The sequence below is a fragment of the Sorex fumeus genome, unplaced genomic scaffold (genome assembly GCF_029834395.1).
Source record: "Sorex fumeus unplaced genomic scaffold, SorFum_2.1 ptg000045l, whole genome shotgun sequence".
Classification (NCBI taxonomy): Eukaryota; Metazoa; Chordata; class Mammalia; order Eulipotyphla; family Soricidae; genus Sorex; species Sorex fumeus.
This window is the reverse complement of record NW_026606102.1, coordinates 11,389,703-11,407,889: the sequence shown is the minus strand read 5'-3', so window position 1 is coordinate 11,407,889 and position 18,187 is coordinate 11,389,703.

Sequence of the window (18,187 nt, the reverse complement as noted above, 5' to 3'; positions counted from 1 at the left end):
GCCAGATGGGTTTGGCTTTGTTTCCAGGTAGAAACTTTTCACCCTAGCGCTCCCCATGCCATCAACAGGATGGACATTTGCAGCCTGGACTATATGTGCATGTGCTAAGAGCCCTGGAGAATTGCTTCAAGCCTGGATGGGTGCCAGGTTTTCATTAAAGCCCTTGTAAACCCACAGTGCTGTTGTACAGAGCCACATCTGCTGAGGAAGCCATCTGTGATTTGTATCGCTGTGCTCCAACAAAACGCCAGCAGTGTGAAAAACTCTCCCCTCTGCTCTGCAGCGAACTGGAAAAGTAACATTAGTAATCACTTCTGCAGGCTCCATAATGACATAATGGGCATTGACTTAAGTCTTTAACAGCGACTGATGGTCCTTGCCAACAAGCTGGGTGGATCCAAGTTGTTCTTATGTGTGTGTGTGCGTGTGCATATATATATATATATATATATATATATATATATTACCTAACAAAATAGATAATGAATTTTCACCTTATGATACTGAGAGGGAAAAGTAACTAATTATCTCATGAGTGTCTGCTTTGCATTGCGCCCTTTAAAACGTTATAAAGCAGGAAAAGCTGAAAGATGGTTTGCAGGTTCCATATATACTTTGTATGTGGGAGGCCTGTGTTTGAGCCTTGGTACTACATGGCCCCCTGAGCACTGCCTGCTGTGGCTCAAGCACCACACACACTCATACACACACACACACACACACACACACACACACACACTTACATGCACGCAAGCAGGAATTAGTAAACCCACTTTATAGGTGGGGAAACTGAGGTCAGAAGTGTTAGATGGCTTACCCAAAGCTATATGGAAAAGTGACATGGCTAAACCTACATCTCAGGAGCTTCACTGAATGGGAACTGACCACAGCCCCAAAAGATGATCTGCAAGGTGACATGACGATGACAAGAAAATCAAGGGTTGGTGAGCTTATTTAGATTTTTCTTCACGAGTTCACTAAAAAGTAAATAAGAGAAATAGGTAGGATCTAGCCAGAATCTGTTAAACCCCTACCTAGTGAATCTGCACATAGCTTATAAATTTGTGATACTCACTTTGAAATGGACAAGGGAATTTGCCCTAGCAAAAATTAAACTTCATTATGATATTAAATCTTCATTATGATGAAGATACACATAGAGTCAGAGAGATAGGACAAGGGTGAAGGCACTTGCTTTGCATCCCAACCACACTGATTCAAATATCCAGCACAATACATGGTCCTCTGAGCACTATCAGAGGTCAATATTGCGCACAGAACTTGAAATAGCCCCTAAGCAACAAGACGAGGTACCAAAAAAAAAAAAAGGCACATGCATACACATACACAGTACACAGCCTGCCCCTGATGTTTGAGTCACATCCCAGAATGCAAACCACTATCCCGTGTCTATTTTTATAAAGATCTTTCAGAAGTTACACTCACCAGCTTTTGCTGCCATAGACCCTTGTTGATTTCCTGCAGTCTCAAAGCTCAGGTCCTTTTTCTTCTGAAATTGGTAGTAAGCAGCTTCCTCAGGTTCTCCCTGGGATTCTGCAAGCCACAGACAGAGCTTCCTGAGCAGGAGTACAGAGAAAGCACCGACTCTCATCTGTGGATTTGTAGACTCAAAACAGACAGTAATAGAAAAAACAGACTCTGTGTTTAGAGCCAACCGAGATCAGGTTTGATCTTGGCTCTGAGGTGTAATCTTTGTGGGTCTCAGACAGATGGTTACCTGTCTGAGCACCCTGAAAAAGGATCTAGTGTTACCCCCACTAGGGGTGTCTGAGACCTGGAGGACTCCGTGCATCAAGACACAGGCTGGTGGAAGATTTCAACAATGGTGCTTGGCTTCCTGGCCTTTCACATTTATCTCATCTTTGGCAAAAGCTTCAAAGACAGAATGGGAGAAAAAAAGTCAAAAGACTGGGTAGTTTTCTCTTGGAAGGACAGTTTCAATATTTCAGACGTTGTTGGATAGCTGTTCCAATAAGTTTAACTCTCAGCTGCTTTTTCTCTTCCCTCATAGAAACACCTAGAAATAATTTTCTGATCAACATCCCCTTAAACCAAACACACCTGGACAAAGTGAACAGACTCAAGTTTCAAGCATTGAGCGGGACTCGGGCTTCTTCTACCAGGTTGGCTAAAGGTTTGGCCTATTTTCAAAGGGGGGGGGGGGGGGGGGAGAAAAGGTGCTAACAAGGAAACTGCTCAGGGGGACTCAGCTTCAGGGGATAGCAATCATTTCTTATGTATCCACAGTGTGACCCCTACCCAGAGAATCCAGTTGAATTTCTGGCACTATCTCTTGAGCAAATTGCTCCCTGTCTCTGAACTTCAGTTTCCTGTGTTCCGAGGTAGAGCCTGCAGCTGATAATAACCACCTTGCCTAATGGTTTAGGGGATTACAGATTAAATCCACCCAGCTTCTCAGCTCCACTTGGTAGAGGGCAGATGTCTGCTAAATGGCTGTTTGATTGCTTACAAAACACTCTTTTGAAATCACAACAACCCTGTAAAGGGAGAATCACGATGTTCTGTGTCTTGAAAAAGCCTACAAGTTCAGGAAAAAGCTTCCAAGTTCCAAGTCCTCCCGCGCTGGCGGGTTCTGAGAATCTCCAAGCTGATTTATTTGGCTGTGAAGGCTGTTTTCCTTCCAACTCTCACACACTGCTGCCACGTCTGCTCTGGAGGCCGGGAAGGGGAGATTCAATTCATAAGCACCTCTTCGGTCCCCATCTGAGCTGCTTCCTCTCCTCTAGCTAGATTCTGTCTCTGCCATCCTGGCTGACATCTCCGCAGGACTGCCAACCTGCCCGACCCCACCAACTCCACCACCACACATAGCCAAGAGTGCATTGGAGAAACCACAGCCTCCACACCTTAACCCTTCCTACATGGTACTCTTGAAGGGAGCCAGTCAGCCAAATCACATCTCCAGCAAATCCCAGGCCCCTTTCCTACCTGACACCCCGGACCCCACCCCCCACCCCGCTGGCTCAGAGCAGACACTCAATCTGCCTGTCTTGTTTTCCACCGGCTTCACGTCTGCCCAGTCTGAATTTCCCAAGCACCCTCTCTGTGCCAAAAGCCAGGGTTGGCTCTGGTGAGCGAGAAATGAGTAAAACATAGGCTCTGCCTTCAAAGACTCAAAGGAACAGGACAGAATCCAGCTTGGTTCCTTTTCATAAATAATTGCAGCACATACACCCTATGCCAGTCCTGCGCTGGTACCAGGGATGCAAAAATAAACAGGATGTTCCGTCGCTTAAAGAGTTTCCTCTCAGTGCACACCCCACTGAGCATTCTCCAAAGACCCTTTGCCAAAGCCATCTCGCCCCTTTTACTTTCTGCACATGCGCTCCAGGTATCCAAGCCAGTTTCCTCAATTTGGGGCCACAACCCCACATGGGGTCTGGTCACCGAACACAAGGGGCTGGGGCGGGGCACAAAATTTAGCAATAGTAAAGAGTTTCTGAATGTGCAATGACCGAAAATCACAATCAACACAATCTGGTATTTGTCCGTTGCCTCGAGCAGGCCCCAGTAACGTCTCCTTCATCCTAGCCCTGAGATTTTTTTAAAAAGTGCCATATTCAAGGCTCTTTCAGAGTTAGGAGAATGAGACCCTTCATTGTTAACTGGTATTTGGCATATTGGGTACGCCACGGGGAGTTTGCCTGCCATGTGGGCAGGTTACATTTGGTAACCGAAAATTGAGATCAAAATCAAACTGGTGTCTTTGGCCATGCTCACCTGTGTTGTATTTCTAGGGCAAAAGAGGATGTGGGTGGAAGACTGCTCCTTCCTAAATGACTCCCCGCTTTGAGAGTGCTGGGCAAAGGATTTGCTCTGTCTTAACTCCAGGGTGAGGATACAAAAACTCCAATTTTTTGTCCAGTTTTTTTGTTTGTTTGTTTCATTTGTTGATTTTTTTTGGTTGGATGGTAGCAGATTCATTGTCCATGTTATTGCCTGCCTTTGAACAATGTGATAGATTTTTTCCAAGTATGTCCTCTCCATTTCTCACCTGGGCTCCCACTTGCCTGCCTTGGGTACTGCATGGTATTTGTGAGAGACCTAAGGGATGATCCCAAGTCAGGGACTAATTAAAGCTACTCCTCCAATGCCACCTCCCCCTTCTTCATACTCAGGAAAGAAAGCAACCTCATACCTACTTCCTGTTTCATGTGGCAGGAAACTGAGGCTCAGGGTTTCTCCCCCTGTTACACCAAATCAATCTGGATAAATCCCAGGTTGGAAGCAAAATCTGGCAGTAGCCAGAAATGCTGACACCAGGTATGTTCTGAAAACAAGCAGGTGCTCTCATTCTAAAGCTGGGCCAGCCAGAGCTGAGGTTGCCAGGGACTGTGGGAGCTCAGGACAAGCTTGCTCCTTGAGCCAAATGATCCTGTGAGGGACAGAAGCTATAGCACAGTGGGTAAAGGCCCTTTCCTGGGACACGGCTGACCTGGGTTTGACCATCCATCAGAAGTGATCCCTCAGCACAAAGCCAGGAGTCATCTGAGCACCAAGTATGGCCCCTAAACAAACAAAACAATAACAAGATAATCCTGAGATTCATGAAACATCTAAGAGTCTCTGTTTCCTTGTTTAGGGGGCAATTCTGATCTCTGCTGCCTGCATGCCCAGTAGAGGGATGCAAAGACGTGGAATGGAGGGAAGCAAGATTGGGAGAAGTCACAAATGCACAGAACCTTCCAACAGGAAGCAATGCTACTTCGATTTTTAGATGCTTTTGGAAAAAACAAAATGAGGTGGTAGAATAGTTAAAGAGGTTGACTTACTTGCGGCTGACACTGGCTTGACCCCCAGCACTACATATGGTCCCCTGAGACCGCCAGGTATTACCCCTGAGTTAAAGTGAGGAGGAAACCCTGAGTACCACCATGTCTGACAAAGAAAACAAACAAACTAAAGAATCAAGAGAGGAGCTGAAGAGATAGCCCAGAGGTTTACAGCACTTGCCTTACGCATGACTGACCCCCATTCAATCCCCAACACTACATGCTCCCCTGAACATTGCCAGGAGTGACCCTCAAGGACCAAGTATGGCCTAGATTATGCCCCTGTAACTTCTAAAAATCAGGCATTAAAAAGTGAATCCCTACCACAGTACCCCCTGATCTAGAACCAGGATCTATAGCTGTATGGGATACACACACACACACACACACACACACACACACACACACACACACACACACACCCTCGGAGTCAGTCTCTCCTGTGCCCCTGGGAAGGATCTGCCTTTGCCCTATGGACAGTCTCAAGGAGCAGACAGAGGGGGTGGGGCAATCCCAGAAACAGCCGGGTCTGATCACAGGGTGACAGGGTCCATGCCAAGAGCCCACTTTGTTTTAATGAATGACACCAAGCACTTAGGCCATAAACTCTTCAGATTGCTGTGTCTGGCAGTAATTACATGCCTCCCGTTAATAAATCCTATTTCTGAATGGTTTACTGCACCCCTTTCTTCAAACACTGCAGGCTGCAACCTGTCAGAGGCCAGAGGCAAACTTGTAAAGAGCAGACAAATAATGCGGGGTGGGCAAGCGGGGCATGAAGGGACAGGGGTGGGGGAGCCCCCCCCCAGCAGTCTGCAGCCAGATTTTAGGGCCAAGGGAGCCCTGCTATGCTCACCCCACCCTTGGACTCCCCCACATTTATTTCCACACCTCCAAGCAGGAGTCTTGTGTCATCGGAGTTGCCACGGCTGTCTGTCATTGGTCGACTTAGCCCATCTTGCCCCTGTGGCAAGGCCATCTGTCCAGGTGCAGGTATATGGTGTCACTCCTGAATTAGAAACTCCCCGCTGAGCCAACACACAGGCTGCACGACACCAAATCCAAACTTCTGCTACCCAGGTCTCCTTCCCTGCTTCCGGTTCCCTTTCCAGAGCCCTTCTTTGCACTCATCTACACCCAGTGGGTCTCAAAGTTGGTCCTGGGAATATTCAGCCCTGACTGCCCCCAGGAGCTACGGACTCAGTCTTTGAAGTGGAGCCTAGTGATCTCTTGCTATTGTTTTGTTTGTTTGCTTGTTTGTTTTTCACAAACACTCCAGATAATTCTGATGCATAGTAACTGCTTGCAAAACACCTCTACCTCTTGACCCCACTCCTTTTTAACCTTTTAGGTGGACAAGGAACCACCTGATGTTCTTAAAATGTAGATTAACTTGAACATTCTGCTGGTCCAGCAAGTTCCCCAGTGATCAGAGGCTGCTGTCTCCCCCACCAGCGCTGGAGAGCAGTCAGCTCCCTGAAATTTCCCGACCTCATCTTGCTGCTTATTCCTCATCTCACATCATTGTGAGTGTCGCTCACTTTCACTTCTCTAGTTTGTTTTTCCTCCCTTTCCCACCCAACCATTCTACCTAGATCTCAAAAGATCCAAACATCAAAAGGGGGCTGGAGAGATAGTACAGGATACAGGATGCTTGTCTTGCATGTGTCTGACCCAATTTCGATCTCTAGCTCCCCACTGGGTCCTCTGAGCACTGACAGGAGTGATCCCTGAGCACAGACAGGAGTAACCACTGAGCACTGCCAGGTGTGTCCTGAAAAACACAAGAAAAAAAAATACCTTGTATCCAAAAGCCTCCCCCTTACCGATTAACAAAAACCCACCCTCCCTCTGCCCTGCCCCCTTCTCGTCCCATAAGAGTCCTGAGCACTGCCACACTGTCTGCCAGTCTGTCTGCCCACCAGAAATACTTTCAGAAAAGGAGCTCTTACACCTCTGCAAAACACAGAGCCTAGCACCAGGCAGGAGTTAACCCTTACCCACCAGCCCTTTGGGTGGCTAGAGTGGTTACCCCAGGATTTGGGAAGACTGGTTGCCTACCACTTACCCCACCAGCTGCTTTGAACTTCCAGCATCCTTTGCAAGCAGGCAAGACAAAATATCTACTTTCTAAACCAAACTGACAACCTAATCCTAGAAGACAAAAACCAGAGAGATGGGGTCCTAAGCCCAAGAGCCCCCAAGAAAACTTCAGAGGTGTAAGATGTGCACAGGAACCACATACACAAGAGGTTTCGAGGGGTGGGGGTGGGGCAGGCTCCATTCATTGAGTTCACAAGGAAAGTACCTCTATTTATCCAGGTAGATTCCGTTCCTCCACAAACATTTGCCAAGTCCTTCCCGTGTGGCAGACCTGTGACATAGTGAGGTTGAAAGATGAGGCAGGTGTTTCTTTGCTCCCAAGAGGTATGTCTCGTGGGGGAAAGAGATACAGGGAAGCACAACAGGGACAAGGCAGAAGACTCTGGAATGTGAAAGCCATGGGGCAGGCACTCGTCATTGTGCCGGAAAGATGGGGCCAAGCCTCCAAGAAGAAATGACCATGACTAGAGTTATAGTCTGGTGGGGAGGGCGCTGGCCTTCACACAGCCAACCTAAGTTTGGTCCCCAGCCCCACATGTGTTTCCTTAGAGTAGAACCAGGAGTGATCCTGAGCGCAGAGCCGGAGTAAGTCCTGAGCACTACCCAGCGTGCCTTTTCCCCATCAAAAAGAAAACAGAAAAATAAAGGGGAGATATCATTGAGATGAATCTTGAAGTTTCAAGAAGAATCTTAAGTTCACAGTTCAGAAGAAGCCAGGAGATAGAGAGTCTTTCACACAGAAGCTGCAGTGGAGGCAGAGGCAGGCACGAGAATCAATGCCCACAGGGGCCCTCACCCACTCTGCAGAGCCAGGGGCACTGGGGTGGAATGGGGATGCGGCAGATATTCGGTGGCTGAACAGTACCAGATGGAGCACAGAACCAGATGGAGCACCAACAGCAAGATACAGAGAGCATTGTAAATCCCAGAGGATGGGGCTCTGTTCTCCCGGAATCCACACGTTAGGAAGAGTCTGGGGAAGGCAGGGGCCAACTCAGACACAAGAACAAAGGGCTAGAACATGTGCGTGCTGCAATCTACACGTGCTGATCTGGGAACAGGGGGCAAGATTTCTTTGTAGAGATACTGGTTTGGAAAGGGCTTTCTAGTCAGCAGGGAAAGAAGGAGAGAGAACACCAAGACAAGATAAAAAGATTAAGCAAGATCTCTGAAGAGGGGAAGAGACGTGGCAACATCAAGGAACCAAGAATGGGTGAGATGAGTGAGGAAACAGACAGCGGCTCAATCTAGCACAGGGGCAACCAGCAGATTCAGGTGTGGGGAGGGGGGTCAGGGAGGCGGGGCTTCTGGATGGGCAGGTGGGATGAAGTATGACATGACCTAATGAAAGTGTTTTCTTTTCCCTTTTATTTTTTTCCAGAAAGGGAACGCTAATGTATTTGTGGAAAATAGATTGGAAAGAGACTGAGGGTGGACTCTCCCTGCAACTTCTAACTGTCCTGTTGAGAACAAAGCAGAAGGAATGTGGTGCTGCAGTAAGCAGTAAGTGGAACTTCCTGTAGGAAAACTTAAGGTGCTGGCCTCTGAGCAAATGCACCACAAGTTCTCTTTCCAGGGCAAGCCTCTGCAAAGATCACCTTTCTTTCTTTCTTTCTTTCTTTCTTTCTTTCTTTCTTTCTTTCTTTCTTTCTTCTTTCTTTCTTTCTTCTTTCTTTCTTTCTTTCTCTTTATTTCTTTCTCTCTCTTCTTTCTTTCTTTCTTTCTTTCTTTCTTTCTTTTTATTTTGGCGGGCAGGAAACCATAGGAGAACATATAGGATGCTGGGACTGAACCCAGGGTTGGCTGCATATGTAAGGCAAGGGTCAGGAATCAAACCAGGGTCAGCGGCATGCCACATGCAAATTGACTCTTGTACAATCTCCCTGGGCCCACTTTTCCTTTTCATAGATCTGAATTTGGGGTTGGGGAACCAGCCATTTGGCTTTTACAGAGCCCATATTCCTGGCCCCTGTGTGTACCATGCTGGCAGGCTCTGCACAGGGTAACTCTCTCTTTTTACCTGGTGGTGCTGTGGGGCTGCCCAGCAGCAACTGAAACAGCCAACTCCCATGTCAGGCTACTCTCCCAAGAAACTGGGAACAGCATTACTGGGGAAGGGGTGGCCCATGCCAGAATGGCAGACTGCACCTCACAGATCTGCATTTGCCATGTGATAGCCAATCTAGAATGTCTGTCTTAGGGAACACACACAGTACCTTGTAACTGCATTTTTAGCAAGAACACTTTAGATAGAGTCTTAGATATGAAACAGAAGTTCCCAAACTTACTAGGCCTACCACATCTCTTTCAAAAATAAAATTACTCAATGCCTTTAGAAAATCTACATTCATTTTGTGATCATTTGTTTTTGCTTGGGAACCACACATAGCTGTATTCAGGGCTTACTCCTGGCTCTGCACTAAGAGATCACTCCTGATGGGCTCAGGGGACCATATAGGGTGCCAAAGATGAACCCAGGGTTGGCCACATGCAAGGCAAGTCACTTATCCATTGCATCATCTCTTTAGCCCTGAAAATTTACTCTCCTCACTGGAGTCTCCTGCCCCAAACTGCATCCAGGGCTACTGCTCTGTGAGATCAGTCCAGTACACAGCAGAGTGGCACCACCCACTTTGGAAAACCCCTGAAATATCTCCAACAATAACTTTATTCATCGCCTTCGCACAGATGGGCAAACTAAGACCTAGAGAAAAAAAGGGGTGACTCTAAAATGCTGAAGCTGGGGGCTGGAGCAATAGCAAAGCAGGTAGGGTGTTTGCCTTACGCACAGCCAAATTGGGTTCGATTCCCAGCATCCCATATGGACCCTTGAGCACCACTGGGAGAAATTCCTGAGTGCAGAGTCAGGAGTAATGCCTATGTATTACTCATTACATGACCCAAATAGCAAAAAATAAATAAGTAAAAATAAACAAAATACTGGAGCTGCTGTGAGCAATGCTATAGCAGCCACATTAGTCTCCTCCTGCTCCATTATGGGCCCTTTCTCCATAATCCCACAACATGCCAAGTTAATAGCACATTGAACACTTACTACATGCCAGGATGTCATTCTCCAGATTGCTCTAGCAGTAAACACCTTAAAGTCAGATGCATGAGCCAGGCTGGGCTGTGAATGCAATGGTTGGCTCACTCAGAACCTTGAATGCAATCATTGCTTCCAAGAGATTCTAAATTTCTGAGAGCACTGGAATGGAGTCTTCTTCATCCCAATGTAACCATCCAGAAAAAAATACAGGTAGCACTCTTTATCACTGAGGGAAAAAACTCCTCCTATATTTTTTTGAAGATTGTTCCTAAAATTAAAATGGTCCACATAGGATGATCTGGTACAGAGTTCTATGTTTTTCGGCTTTCCCAATGGCTCTCTGCATGGAAACGCTGCGGGTGGTGGGTGGGTGGCAGTGATGTTTTTCCCTTGCTGGCCAATTGCCTTTTCAGGTGGTCTTTATTAAGCCATCAATCTTTTCACCCTGACAGTCACTGTGACCCAGTGCAGCTCAGGAAAGGAATCTTTCTTAATTACCAGACCTTTCTGGCTCCCTTGAGAGCCCTGAGTACTACACCAGGTGGAGCTGATGGATGTGTCATCTGGTCTACCAGCAAGTGTGTTGTCCTATTTGTTCAGACCCAAGGGCCTAGCTTGCTATCCCAGAGTAGTTAGAGATGGGGCCCTGACAAGCCCCTGGTTTTTTTGTGTCTCCAGGAAAGACTCCTTTGCCCTAAGCAGGAAAAACCCCTTTGTCCTAACAATTAGAATGCTGCAAAGAAGTTCATAACAAAAACTTAGGCATCAAGTCCATGAACATGGATTCTTATTTCAATTTCTCACTATGAGACCCATTGACTATTTCACAACCCTATTTTTTCTCTCTTGGAGAGGTATTGTTTTTGGACCATACCCAGTGGTACTCAGAGGCTACTCACGGCACATTTTCAGTAAGACAGAAACACACTTGAGAGGGTCCTTTCTGGATGCGTCCAAGTAAAAAAATTAAACTTAGTCACTCTTCCTTCATGCAAAGCATATGCACTAGCCCTTTGAGTTATCAACCTAGTCCCAACACCTAAGTTTTCACTTCCTCACACATGTGCCTCAATCACTTTGAAATGATAGCAGTCTCAATCCTAATGTCTGAATTCTTTCCTGCCTAAATGCCTGTCCTTGACAACTTTATCCATGAGCTTAAATTCTTGTATATGTCAAAGGCTCTTCAATGTTTATCTAACCCAGACCTCTCATCAAAAACCTAGACTCAAGTATTTTACTACACCCCTAACAGCTCAACTGAACCCAATAATGGGTGTCTCAAATTTAATATACCCCAAACCTGCCTTTTGATTTTAGTTCTACCCCATATTCCCTCTCTGAGTAAACACCCATTCCTTGCATTTAAAATCTCCATGTTCTGGTCCATCCATAAAGATGGCCAGCTCTGCCATCTGAAGTCCCAGCTATCCATTGTCCTATTTGGAAAGGAAAGTCCTCTCCATGTCACCCACCTCATGATCTCTGAGGTCCCTATTCCCACGGTCCCTTATTGGTATTACTATGCTAGTGCTCTCACTGATCCTTTTAGCATTCATTGTCTTCACCCTGGCTCAACCCATATCTTTTAATCGCTCAGCAATTGTGGGAATACTTAATCATCAGATCCGGCATCATTGCTTAAGTCCTTCAAAGTCCCCTCTCACTCAGTACAAGCTAAAACCCTCCCAATATCCCCTAGCTTTCTAGAAACTATTTCCTCCTCCCCCACAGCCCTTACTTCTTCTCTCGTCATCTCCCTCTCATTCAATCATTGCAAAGGCTGTCCTCCGTGCTGTGCTTCCTACAAGCACACCCCCAGCTCAGAGATCTTGCTGGTGCTAAGTCTCCACCTGGAAGGTGGAGATTCTTAACTGGTTCTCACACCCTCACTCTCAAATCCCTGCGTAAAGGTAATCCTCTCCACAAGGTCACCCTTTATCATCATCCTGTCCCAGAATAATCTCTTTCTTGCCTGAACTGCCTCCTCCATGTTTGGTTTCCTGCTCCCTCATTGTATTACTGCCACCTAGGATAGTCCCTCATTTGCTGTTCTACTCCAGTTTGCATATGGGTTGTGAAGGCAGGAAGTGTGCTCTGTTCACCATCTAGAATAGTCTTTGGCACATAGAGGGTGCTGTGTACATAAGTGTTGGATGACTACAGGAGTATAATTAAGGCAGTTTACCTAGTAGAGTGCCAGAGTTTTGAACAGGATGGTACATGGAAACCAACCTCATATTTTCTGGAGATTAGTCTTTTTGCCCAGTGAATTTCCCACATGACTAAGGTCACAGAAAGCAAAAGCAGAGAGACAAAAAAAAAAAAAAGCACTATTCCAGACCTTCTAAAGCAACTGCTGAGTGTTATCTTCTCTGAACCAGTTCCCGTATTGAACTTTTATTTTATTTTTTTGCTGGTAGTGAGCACTGGGGAAGATGTGTGTTGGAGACACACTCAGCAGTGCTCAGGGATAGTGCTCGGGGGGTCATGTGTTGTATCAGTAATTGACAGCCTTATATAAGGCAATACCTCTGCTATCTTCCCTGCTGCACTTTTACCTTCTTTATAGCATTTACTCTCATGAAAAACCTAGGAAATAAGGATATGTATTTCCATAGAAGTATTTTTATCTTATTTGTAGCATTTATTCTCGGGAGACTGATGTAATCGGAGGTAGGAAAATCAGATGTAAAAGAGTTTGTCCTGCCCGGAGGGGAAAGGGTGTTGCCCCATTCGCCCTCTCCTCTCTGGAAAGAAAGATGGCGGCCGCATGGGAGCCTTGTGGACAGCAGGTTTGAGCCAGGGGTCGGGGGCGGCAGGGACCTCATGGGAAGGGGGCATTCCAGTCCGTCCTTCATGCCCTACCGAGGTCACCAGTTGCCCCCCACGAGCAGCTCTCCGGCACAGCCACGACTCCAGAGCACAGAAACCAATCTCTTAACTATCTAACTTTTAATAGAAATACTTCCAGGGTTAATGAGTGGAATAGCAGAAATCCAAAACTGCGCGGCCGCGATCGCGCGTCATTTAATTCTTGGGCCCACCTGTAGAAAGCAAATCATTTCGCAACGCTTTTTCAGCATGTCTGATTTGGGGCGGGGGGGTGTCGTAAACTCTAAATAATAATGGTGCATCTTTTGTCAAAACAATGAATCTAGTCAAAGTAGATAGAGTGCTAACTAGAACTCATCTACCTCACAGGAATTGGGAGGGGTGGGAGGTGGGGTTCTATTGGGGTTCGCGGTTAAAAATGAGTATTGGTAAAGGGAAATGTGTTTGATATTTACATGACTGAGACCTAAACCTGAAAGCTCTGTAACTTTTCCCACAGTGATTCAATAAATAAATAAATTATTTAAAAAAAAAAAAAGAGTTTGTCACCCAGTAGGTATATGACACAAGTACGTGGAATATTCTATCCCAAGTTCTGCTTTAGGTGGGGAATCAAGGATAGGGTAGCCTACTGAGTATTTTCGAATCCAACTATCTCTACAAGACCAGATTTTATTTGTATTTATTTTCACTACATCACCATGATTTACAAAGTTATTCATAGTTCGGTTTTAGACATACAATGTTCCAACACCAATCCCACAGCCAGTGTCAACTTTCCTCCACCAATGTTCCCAGGTTCTTTCCCATACCTCACAGTCTCCCAGCCTCCCATCTGGAAAGGTACCTTTTCAAGTTTGGCTATTAAAGTTTGGGTCTCATGATTTCAGTGCTGTGGACTCTGTGGTTTGAGTATTCAACTCTATCATTTCTTAATGCCACCAATGTACCCAAGTCCCCTTGACCCCTGCTCCCTTCTCATCAGTCTCTTCTCTCCTTTCCCTCCACTCTATTTCCTTCTCCCTATACTATGGGTCTAGGGGTGATCTAGGCACCCTCCCTTTAAAGCATTGCATACCCTCATTCAGTGATTCTAAATATCACATATAAGGGACATCATCCTATGGTTATTCTTTTTTTCTGACTTCTTTCAGTTAACATGATATCTTCCACTTCCATTCATGTCGCAAATTATTTTATTCCATCATTCCTTACAGCTGTGTACTATTCCATTGTGTATATGTACCACATCCTTAATATTCATTTGTCTCTGGACATCTAGGTTGATTCCAAATCTAAAATATTTTACTGGGTGCTACAATGAATAATGGTGTGCATGAATCCTTTTGAATGAATGTTTTTCTGTCCAGGAGATAGATCCCAAAAGTGGAATTTCTGGGTCCTATGACAGCTCAGTTTTGAGTTTGCTGAGGAACCCCCATACTGTTTTCTACAGGGATTGGACCAGACAACATTCCCACCAGCAGTGGGTGGGAGTTCCTTTTCATCACAACACTGCCAGCACAGATTTTTCTTAATATGTTTGATATGTGCCATTCTCACAGGTGCAAGATATCTCATGATTGCTTTGATTTAGATTTCCCTAATAATAAGTGGTGATTAACATTTTTTCATGTGTCTGCTGACCATCCATTGAATACCATATTTTAAAATACTAAGAAGACATGAAGGAACTATCAGGACAGAATGGAATTCATCAACAAAAAATGGGGTCTGAGAATGAGAATTCCATCTGCCTCTAAAATTTTTATTCTTTAATCATAGAAGTGATGAGATCAACTGCATGTGAATCTTTTTAATGCTTCTTTGAATATAGTCCATTTGAGCTGCCCTGAATTGCTTTAAGGTCAGGATCACACACAGAGAAGATTTACCCCTATTTTCACTTCCACATCTTACCCAGTTGTTCTTGACTCATGGAAACAGCTTCCCAGTCAATAGGATCTGGTAAAAAAAATAAATTAAAGGAAAAAACCCACAGAAATAACTGTAGCCAATTGTTTTACTAGGTTCAGAGTCCCCGAGAGGGCATTCCCCCAGGACCTGGAATATTTGACCCCAGGTCCCAGGCCTCTCAAGCAATTCTGAACAAGGGAGTGCAAACAAGCATAAGGTCAAATACATTTACACAGTAAGAGAGAAGGGATGATGAAGGGAAGGTGGGAGGAACTGGAAGCATATTGTTGGGTGTAAAGCACCCAAAGCACATCGTAAAGCATCAAAGAGTGACTTATACGGAGATAGCTGAAGGTGCATAATATGCCCCTCTGTAATGCTTTCATATGTAAAAGTAGATTCTGTAAGCATATGCAATAAAACACTGAAAGACTTATTTGAACATACATGGAATAGGGATAATTGTTATCTCATTGTCATTGTCTTTTCTTCTGCAATAACTATATTTTATTGCAGGAGAAGAAAAGAGCAATAAAACTGGGAACTTCAATACCTTCCCAACACCAAAGGGACTGATGCCAAAGATTGTACCCTCCTGAGCCGCACCTCCCAGTGTGAATGGGAGACAGGTATGACCCTTTGCCCAGTTTGCTAGCTTGGAAATCTCCAAGCTCCTCAACTCTAGCCCTCCCCTCACCCCCTCACATACTGCATTTGTCCTCATAAGCACATTTATGCTTTTTTTTAAAAAAAAATCATCTTCATATACCCAAAATTATTAAAGAGGAACTACCTGGTTTGATTTTGTGTGAGGGAAACTCAAACCAAATGCAAATTAAATTTAAAGTGAGGGCCCCTATTTCCTTTAATGAACTTGTCAATAATTACGCTGTACCCACTGCTGTCAGCGATGCCACTAAGCGGGCCTCCTTCTGCATCGATGAAGACCCTGTGAATGTATCCCATCCCAGGGGACAGTAAATTGGTAATATGAATTACGATCCGTGAAATTGGCCGCTCTATTTCTTTCAGTAATTTAACATCAGGAAATGAATCTTTAAAACATAATAAGAGGTGCTGTCAAAGATTTATGTCTGGGGATGTTCCCATTAACAGAAAAATAGCTGTGTCTCTGCTCCCAGTGAAACATGAAACCACTATGTAAAACAATTGTCATAAAGACAAGGGACAAAATGCCCATGGATTCTACAAATGAGCTGTGCTATCACACAGATAAAATAGTCCCAAATACAACCAACCAAGACATATATTACGTACTTTGGGATATCTAAGAGTGGTAAAAGCAGACTTCTTGAGTGTTTTATAATTGGACATGCTTAAGATGCTTTCTGGCAATCTATTCTAAGTTCAGTTGGGCTAAAGAGAGGCCTTCTTTGCAATTTAACCTCCATCAGCCTCCATTTTTCTTACCTCCAAATTGGAACTATTTTCACCTTAGATGGGTTGTGAAAATCAGACAGAGAAAGACATGACTTAAGTCTTGAACATATTGTCATCCCAACCTTTCCACTGTGTTGCAATTACACATTATGTCATCTATCACACTCTGCCAGGGCCTTCTCATGGGTTCTTTAAGAAGACCTGATCTGTCTCCATACTCCTATAGTCTTCCTCTCCGAGTGATGATTTTCTGAAAGCCAATGTGCAGAAAAATGCAAACACAAAATCTGTGTGCTCGTCACTTCACAAACCTGTGACATCTTCCAGCTCAGGGATGCCTCTCAAATCTGTAGTCTAGTCTTGCATGCTTCCTGACAGGTCCTCAGTTTCTTTGTGGACTTCTTTGTGACCCGTCTTAACTCATCTGCACACCTGAAATCATCTAGGTCTGGCTACATTTGAGTCACATTGATGACCCTCATGTTTGCACTTGTCAGTTCCACCATGCTCTGGTTAGTCTAATTACTGTACAGAAAAGAAAGTAAGTGGAGAGAAGTGACTTGCCTGAAAGTACACAGCTATCAAATTCATAGGAAGAAGATTTGAATCCCACTACTCTACCTGACCCCAGGGCCTATAGCCCACCTTTCTTTCCAGATGCCTCCAATTCAAACCTTTGAAATTACCATTGCAGGGGCCAGAAGAAAGGTGGCTCAAGGGGCTGGAGCATAAGCTTTGCATGAATGCAGGAGCTACAGGTTTGATACCCTATACTACATGGTTCCCCTAGTATTCTTCCCCTGAGTGACACCCCCATTCCCAATATTTCCATCACACATGTATACTAGACTTCACCCAAGAGTCACCTTGGAGTTATGCCTCCTTTTGGAACAGTCTACACACACTCTTTACCTCACTGGTACCTGACAAATATCTCTATCTCTCTTTCTCTCTCTTCCCCCCACTCTCTCTCTCTTCTCTCCCTTCTCTCTCTCTCTCTCTCTCTCTCTCTCTCTCTCTCACACACACACACACACACATGCACGCACACACTCTTAATCCCTATCTAATCTAATCTTATGAACACCTTACCTCCTTTCAAAACAGTTTAGTCTTATCTCCTACTAAAATACTAAAACAATCATATACTACTTTTCCTCACCTGACTTATTGATTAAATTCCATCTCTAAATAGATGGTTTACCTGCTGTAGGTTGGCCAAGACAACCAAGAGGTGGTGAGCATTGTTCTGACTGTCTGGCAGCTGAAACTCTGAGACACTAAATGTAAAGAGGGACTGACACCTAGGAGAGCGCAGGAAGGGCAGAGAACAGGAAGGCCTGCTGGAAAAGGAAACGTTTGGGTACTTGACAGACCTCAGATAGGTAACTTCTCTCTTTTCTACATAAAATGGCATTCAGGAATCAGATGTGCTGTGAGAACACCATCATTCCCCCAAGCTTGGCATTTTGTCTGGGATACAGGAGAAACTGTTGAGTAAGTGAGCTCTCAGGGACACAGGAGTGATTGTTGAGTGAGCAAGTGAACTCTGACGGTGGAAGATGCTCTTTCAAGAAGGTGCAAGTGTATGAAGACTCGAGAACTCTTCCGAGGAAAAGTGCTTTCCACTGAGTCCTGTTAGATGACTGCCTAAGGCCCATGTTCTCCTCCTCTCCAGATCTCATGAGATCCAGGCCAGCTTTTCTCTGAGACCCAGAGAGTCAGAGGGGAGGAGAGGAATGTTTAATTATTTTTGTGATCCTTGTGGGCCAGCTGGATAGAGTTAATAAAGGCCAGGTCTTTATCTTAACAAGGAGTCTTAGGATCAAATTCTCCCCTCATTACAGGCTCAGCCATCTCCCTGACAGCAAAGGAGTAAAGGCAGCCAGGACTGTCTTAGGGAATTCCTGTCTGTGCCTTGAGAAGTGGGGCTGAGACAAGGTGGAAAGAGAGGAAGGGAGGGATAGGGAGAGGAAGGAAGGAAGGAAGGAAGGAAGGAAGGAAGGAAGGAAGGAAGGAAGGAAGGAAGAAGGAAGGGAGGAAGGAAGGGAACCAAGTAAGCCTTAGA